This window comes from Carya illinoinensis, chromosome 4, assembly GCF_018687715.1.
Source record: "Carya illinoinensis cultivar Pawnee chromosome 4, C.illinoinensisPawnee_v1, whole genome shotgun sequence".
NCBI lineage: Eukaryota > Viridiplantae > Streptophyta > Magnoliopsida > Fagales > Juglandaceae > Carya > Carya illinoinensis.
The window spans coordinates 22,511,190-22,520,000 of NC_056755.1; positions in this window are offsets into that span (position 1 = coordinate 22,511,190).

Sequence of the window (8,811 nt, forward strand, 5' to 3'; positions counted from 1 at the left end):
CCCAAGAGAATTATAAGTTGTCGTATAAGTCTTGAACTCCTCAAATGATAAAGTCAAAAGTCCTTTTTAATCCCAAGTCAAAAGTTGGTGCATGAGTAAAAAAGTCCCCAAGTCAAAAGTAAAGAGTGAATTCCCCTTTTTAAGTCCCTTGCATTTCTTAGCCTATATAAAAAAAATAAAAATAAAAATTAGAAATAAAATAAAATAAAAATAAAAAATAGAATATTAAAAATATGTTATGCATGTAAATGAACATTGTCTAATTAAATCACAAGTTATAATATTAAGCAAAAACAATGCTATTTATCAATTTAAATCACAACTTAGATTTATGTATCTTAATCATTTTTCTATCTAAAATTAATAATAATGTAATGAAAGAGTTAAAATATATTGGTTCTAAATGTATAAAAATATGCAATATTTTAGCTCAATCACACCCCTAACTAGCGTTTTTCTAATCCTTGAGCAAAATAGTGAAAATTTAGTTGAGATGAACATTGCATAAAGATCAAAATCTAAACAAAAGTCATCAAACACAATTCTGAATTTTCACAAAAGGTGATCCATGATTACTCAACCCCAAGAGCTATACCCACCAAGACTGTCTCAGTAATCTTCTCATAGAATTAGGGAAAATATCTCAGAACTTTATGATCATTTGATCTACAAGGTAGGGCCTCTACCCATTTTGAAACATAATCCACAACAACTAAAATATAAGAATTCCCAAATGAATTTGAGAATGGTCCCATAAAGTCAATACCCCAAACAATCAAATATCTCAAGTGTAAGAATAAAGGAAATGGGCATCATGTTACGTGATGTGATTTTTCCAAGTTTATGACAAGGCTCACATGTCTTGCAAAAAGACCCCACATCTTTAAAAATAGTGTGCTAGTAGAGTCCACTTTGTAAAATTTTGGCAACAGTTTTCTTAGCTGCAAAATCATTTCCTTAAGCCCCAGTATGGCAAAAGTGGAAAACAGAAGTAAACTCATCATTAGGAATATATCGATGCACCAACTGATTAGCACAATATTTAAAAAGATAAGGAGTGTCGAAGTAATAAAATCGTACATCTGCAAGGAACTCACGCTTGTCCTGGGCTATCTAATGCTCTGGCATCCGGTCAGTGAAAAGCTAATTCACAATATCGGCGAACCATGAAGTGTGTGACACTGCAAAAGATGCTCATCAAGAACATCTTCATTCAAGGGAGGAATAGATGTAGACACATTAGGTGGCTGCAATCGGCTACAACATTCTCGACTCCCTTCTTACCTTGAATAGTGATATCAAATTCTTAGAGTAAAAGAATACAACGTATCAACCTGGGTTTAGCATCCTTCTTTGCCAATAAATATTTAAGAGCAGAATGGTCAGTAAAAATGATAACATGAGACTCAGTAATGTAAGAGCGAAATTTATCTAAGGCAAACACAATAGCTAATAACTCTTTCTTGATGGTGGTGTAATTTCTGTGCATCATTCAAAGTTCGACTTGCATAATAAATGACCGAAGGCTTATTGTCAACTCTTTGGCCAAAAATGATACCTAGAGCCAAATCACTAGTGTCGGTCATAATCTCAAATGGCAAGTCCCATCGAGGAGTTTGTATAATATGTGCAACTATTAAGTGTTCCTTCGGGGTCTCAAAAGCATGCTGACACTCATCAGTCCAAACAAAAGTAGTATTATTTTGCAACAAAGTACATAATGGTTTTGCAATACTACTAAAGCCTTGAATGAAACACCGATAGAAGCTAGAGTGACCAAGTAAAAACCGAATATCCTTCACTATCTTAGGAATAGGCAGTTGATATATTAATTCTATATTGGCCCTGTTAACCTCTATGCCACGTTCAGAAACTAAATGCCTAAATACCAAACCACTAGTAACCATAAAAATGACATTTCTCCCAATTCAACAATAAATTCTTTTCATCACATCTTTTCAACACAGCAGCAAGATTTTTTAAATAGATATCAAAAGATTTACCAAATACCAAAAAACCTCACACATGTCATCAAGCATATCAGAAACAATGCTCATCATACAGTGCTGAAAAGTAGCAAGTGCATTATATAAACCAAATGGCATTCTTCTAAAAGCAAAAGTACTAAAGGGGCAAGTGAAGGTGGTCTTCTCTTGATCCTCTGGTGCTATAGCAATTTGATAATAACCAGAGAAGCCATACAAAAAATAATAAAAAGCATTACCCGCTACTTTTTCTAAAATCTGATCTAGGAAAGATAATGGGAAGTGATCTTTTTGTCTGACCGAATTTAACTTTCGGTAGTCAATACACATTCTCCAACCCATGACCTTCCTAGTCGAGATCAACTCACTATTAGCATTTTCAATAAGAGTTAAACCAGATTTTTTTTTTTTTGTACTACCTTAGTTTGGCTAACCCACTTGCTGTCGGAGATAGGATAGATGATGCCCACAGCTAACAATTTCAGCACTTCATTCTTCACCACTCCTTCATGGTAGGATTCAACCTCCGATGTGCATCACAAATTGGTCTCACATCTCCTTCCAGAAAAATAGTATGGGTACAAATTGAAGGGTCAATACTTTTGATGTCTTCAATAGTCCAGTCTATCGCTCCTCGATGATGTCTCAGTACTGTTAATAATTCTGCTTCCTACTTCAAAGTGAGCTGAGAATAAATAAAAACTGGAAATGTATCCTCAACTAGGCCCAGAAAAACATACTTCAAGTTCTTAGATAGTGGCTTCAACTCTAGTATTGGGATTTCTTCTTTCGATAACTTAATAGTTCTTGGTAAATCACGAGCTTCAAAGACTGGCCTATGCCAATTACTCATGTAACTCACATTTGATAATTGAAGAGATCCAGTTGTCTCTGTTAACTGCCCATCTAATTCTGTCAACTCTAATGATGTAGGAATTGTCTCAACAAAAACCTCAGACTGCTCAAGAAAACCATCTTCAGATGTACTCTCAGAATAAAATACTGAAAACAACTCTGAAATGTCAAAATCATATACCATATCAACATCATATACATCTGAATCATCACATCTCCTAGGCATCTTGCAAGCGTTAAACACATTCATCTCCAATGTCATATTTCCAAAAGTGCACTTCAACAATTGATAAGTGCATTTGAAGTAGTAAGGAATGGGTGTCCAAGGATAACAGGTGCATGGTGAATAGTGGAGACTGGTTGCTGCATGTCAAGAACTACAAAATCCACTGGGTAATAAAATTTGTCCACCTGGACTAGCACATCTTCAACTATACCTCTCGGCACTTTAACTGATTTATCAGCCAACTGTAGCATGATGGAGGTCTTGTTTGGCTCACCCAATCCCAACTGCTCATATACAGAGAATGGTAGCAGGTTCACACTACTCCCCAGATCAAGTAGAGCTCTCCCAATGCATGACTCACCAATCATAATGAAAATGTGGGGAAAGTTAGGATCTCCAAACTTCTGAGGAGTCTCAGTCAATATCATTGCACTAACTTACTCTGTTAGGAAAGTTTTCTTCTTCACATTCAGCTTCCTCTTCACTGTGCACAAATCCTTCAAAAATTTTACATATGAAGGCACTTGTTGTATGGCATCCAGGAGTGGAATATTAATCTTTACTTGCTTGAAAATCTCTTGAATCTCAGTGTGATATTTGTTTTTTTGGCTAGCTGCCAATCTCTGAGGATAGGGAACCACAGGCTAGTAGCCCCTACCAGTTTCAGTCTCTCCACTCACAGGCTTCTTTGACTCTAGCCTCACTTTCTCTGGTTATTTCTCAGTTTCATCAGTCTCTGTTACATCTTCAAGTTTAGAACTAACTACCTGTTTGTCCGTGGTCACCTCAAGTTGAGGAACTTCCTTCCCACTTCTCAAAGTAAGAACGGCCTTTGCTGTCTCAATAACGTCCCTTGAGACATTATGCATTTGCTATTATTGTTGCTTGTATACTTGAGGATTAGGCTAAGGCTGTGTTGGAAATTTTCCTTTCTCTAGAGTGATCAAGTTCATGCTGATCTTATTAATGGTGCCATGCAACTCATTTATGGCCTGAATGTTCTGATTGTTTGTGGTGGCCTTAATTTGCTTGAATTGCTGAAGTGTATTGGCCATCTGTGCCATACTATCATCTAGAGACTTCTCTACAGATGATTGAGGCTGAGAACTCTGTGCAGCTACATGAGGCTGAAATCTAGGAGGTGCTACAAAAGAGTAGTTCTGAGAACTCTGATATGGCTGATACTGGTGCTGAGGAGCACTCTGATGAAATGGTTGCTGCATAGATGGTGGAGACCGACCAGGTTAATCATTTCTTCATGAGAAATTTGGGTGATTCCTCCACCCCTGAATTATATGTGTTGGAAAAAGGTTGATTTTATGCCCTGTTAACCTAGTTAGTTGATTGCATCTGCTCAGACCCACTTTCTTGAAATATTGGCCTAATCGGGAAATATTGGGTCTTATGGTTCGAATTGTGCTTCATCGGGTTCCTTGCTAAAGAATTTTCTATTGCACATTGTCTGAACAAACTACTTGCATTCTGGAGTGAGACTAATGTAAAAGTAGCTCACCAACTTTCAAGATTCAAAACCATCATGCGGACAAATGTTTACTAAATCTTTAAATTTTTTCAAATTGGCCTGAAAAGTCTCATCAGGTTTATGATTGAATTGACTAATTTGCTCTTGTAAAAACTAAGTTTTGTGAAAAGAAAAATTTTTTTGTAAGAATTCCCGCTACATATCAGACCAACTAGAGATAGAATTAGACCTCAAAGAATTAAACCAAATCTTCACTTTATCCTTTAAAAAGAAAGGAAATAAACGAAGTCTAATAAATTCATCAGTAATGACCCTATTAATAAAAGTAGTGCAAGCCAACTCAAAATCTGTCAAGTGCTAGTAAGGACTCTTAGAATCCATCTCGTGGAACTGAGATATCACTAATATCATACCATGTTTAATAGAAAAATTAGGTGCATCATCAGGTAAAACAATGCATGAAGGTGTAGTGGTGCGAGTGAGTTGCAACTAATCCTTAAGAGTGCGTGGTGTTGGTGTAGCCATGGTTTATTAAATTTCAATATCCTCACTCATAGAAGAGACAGAAGAGCTATCTATCTCTGAGCTCTGTACACAACTCTCAATGCTCAATGTGACTCTAAGTAGCAGCCTATTTGAACTGTCTCTCACTCATTACATGAAACATTAGTCTAAATAGCATAAATAAGATTTAAGCAACTGAGTAGTAGATGCAAATGAAATGTGTAATCAGAGATAAGACAGTGAAAAAAATGAAAAAAAAAAATAATGAGTTTAAATTTAAATTAGACAACTATCCCCCGGCAACAGCGCCAAAAACTTGACTCACTCAAAAAATGAATAGCACAAAAGTTATCCCAAGTGCAAGAGGATGTCGTGTAATAATTAGGAATAAAATTCATAGATCGTCTCCTCGGGAAAAGTTGCTTAAATCCAAACTCGTATAAAATAGTGAAAAGTTTCACAAACAAAAGTGGTGGTATGTACAATAAATGGAAGGATGCAACGGAAATAAAAAGGGCACTAGTCATAGACTAGATTCATACTTTTAGATTTTTTTTAGTGTCGAAATAGAATGTAAAAGACTTACAAATTAAAATTAACAATTAAAGATTCAACTACGTTAATATAATTTTAATTAATCTGAAAATTAAATAATAAACTGAAACTAATCTAAAATGTAATTGTAATTCATATTTAATAGAAGTTCAAAGAAACAAAAAAGAAAAATTACTAACATAAAATAAAATAAATAGCAAATAAAATGCCCAAAGTTTTAATCCAAAAATATCAAGAATACACCATAAACTTCAAATTGAAATTAAATAAAAAGTAGGGAATGAAAAGATCGAGCCAAATGAATGGAGATGGAGATTGAAAAAAGTGGAGGAGTCTGGACTGTAGCAGTAATTGGATCCCTCAATGAGTTCTTCAATGACATTGCAGTGAAGAACCAAAAACCTCTATCCCTGTGTGCTAAAATGTATTAGAAAAATTATGTAGATGTGGTGCTGAATTGAATTGGCTGTGTGCGACACCCAGAAAATAGATCTGTTTTGCGCTAAATAAATTCGGCTCAAGAGAAAAAGAAAACCCCTCAGTGCGGCTTTGAAATGAAAATAATGCCTCTGGAGAATTAAAGTTGTTCTGCCAAGTCAAAGCCCCCCATCAAATTATGTGCGGCGTGAATTTTTCCCAGGAGAATTATAAGTTGCCGTATAAGTCTTAAACTCCCCAAATGATAAAGTCAAAAATCCTTTTTAATCCCAAGTTAAAAGTTGGTGCATGAGTCAAAAAGTACACAAGTCAAAAATAAAGAGTGAATTTCTCTTTAAGTCTCTTGCATTTCTTAGCCTATATAAAAAAAATAAAAATAAAAATTAGAAATAAAATATAATAAAACAAAATAAAAATAAAGAATAGAATATCAAAAATATGTTATGGATGTAAAGGAATATTGTCCAATTAAATCACAACTTATAATATTAAGCAAAAACTATGCTATTTGTCAATTTAAATCATAACTCAGATTTATGTATCTTATTCATTTTTTCATCAAAAACCAATAATAATGTAATGAAAGAATTAAAATATATTGTTTCCAAATGTATAAAAATATGCAATATTTTAGCTCAATCAATAAGAAAGGTGGACTAGGTTTAGGAGAAGATGGACTTGGGGCCGATTGCTGTGAAGAGGGACCTGCAAGAGCATAAGGAACCCGCAAGGACTCATTCACTAGATCAGTACACATAATACATGTACTAGACCCGAATTGAGTAATATGTTGAGAATAGATGTCAGAGGGAGAGGGAGAGAGAGGCGGATCTGTATGGATGAGACTGGGTTCAAGGAACTTGGAAAAATGAAGTGAGGCTATAGGGTGGGCTTGAGAGGTAGCAAGGGAAGGAAAATTGGTTTCATCAAATTGAGCATGGTGAGTAATATAGAGCCTAGAGGCGGTAGGATCAAGGTAGCGAAACCCTTTGTAAGAGGAACTATAGCTTAGAAAAATACACAACATGCTGCGTGGAGAAAGTTTGTTAGGCATGTAATCACTTAGACTAGGATAAACACCACAACCAAAAGGGTGAATGTTTTCATAATTCGGAGGGTTACCATACAAAAGCTCAAAAGGTGATTTACCTCCAAGAAGCAGTGTGGGCAAGCGGTTAATGACGTAGGCTGCAGTGCTGAAGGCGTCAACCCAAAAATGAGGAAAAATGTGAGAATGAAAAAGAAGTGCTAATCTAGTCTCAGTCACATGGCAGTGTTTTCTTTCTACACGACCATTTTGGGTAGGTGTTTATGGACATGAGAGTTGATGGTGAATGCCAAAAGAACAAAGATGACCTTCAAAGAAATTACTACTAAACTCAGCACCTCTGTCACTTTGGAAAATTTCGAAACGAGTAGAATATTGATTTTTCACAAATTTTTGAAATTGAATAAAAACATTATAGAAATCAGATTTCAATTTCAAGTGATAGAGCCACGTGAAGTGAGAATAGTCATTAATAAAAAGAACATAATAGAAAAACCCTAAATTAGATTTGAAGGGGGAGGGACCCCATATCTCGCAATGGATAAGATCAAGCACTTTAGATGACCTATGTTCATTACAAGAATCTACATAATGCAATTGATACAAAAATTTGTACTTGTATGTCAGTGATTGTTGCTTTCATTAGGGGTAAACTTCGACTTTGTAATTTCTTAACTCTGACCTCTAATTTCGATAACAGTTGGGAGCCCTAAAACAACTTCGATTCCAACTCTGAAAGGGTGCTAACTCCGGTTATGCAATTCGCTTCATCAATATCAAAGCATAGTCGGAATTCCCATTTGGAGTTAGAATTTTTTCTCAATTTCTTACCTACTTGCACTTTCCTAGTATCCAAACAACATCCAAGCAAAGATTAAGAAATCTCTTACTTAGTCTAATAAAGGGGAACCCATAGTGGGCACCCCTTCCCTTTCTCTTGGGGGTTATGAAGTGGTTTAATAGCCACTTCATGAGCCTTGAGGCCTTTAATGGCTAGTCCAGGGTTACACTTGGAGCAGCTATTTACATAGCCTCCCCCCCCCCCCCCCCCTTCAGATAAGATACTGATAACACAAAAGTGAAAATCTCTCTCTCAATATAGTTCTCTCTAGTCCTGACATTTAAGTTAAGGGATATTTAGGTGTTGTTCTGGTCTTACCACGTAGCACACTCCACCATCAATACGTGAAGATTTTGGATGGACAACACCAATGAAAAATTCATGGAACAATTGCACTAGATCTAAGATATTTTCAAAAATGGTAATATCACTTTTGCAGTATATTATGATCTGTTATTTCTAACATTGGTATTAGAGCATTATCTGTTGTTCTCAATTTATGTTTGTCGTGTAAATTCTTTTACAGAATTTTTTTCAGCAATAAGAGAATTTCATTTTTCCTCCTTGAGCTACCAAGAATGGTCATAATAGCAAGAGGTGGTTGTGCACCTTAGTGCATCACACTAGCTACATCACCGCTCCACACGGAGCGACTCCAACCACCTACACAAACTGGAAAACCACATGTGACTCTCCTAACCGCTGTTTGGGATTGGACAGTGACTGAAGTATCAGGATATGTAACTCAAGGCTACATACCCTTCGTATATGACAGATAAGATGTAATGCACATATTGTTCTAGTAGTATGTAGTAATTCTCAGCTAAAAAAATTCTTGTACTACATAGGTCTAGTAGTAAAATAAATATATGGTAC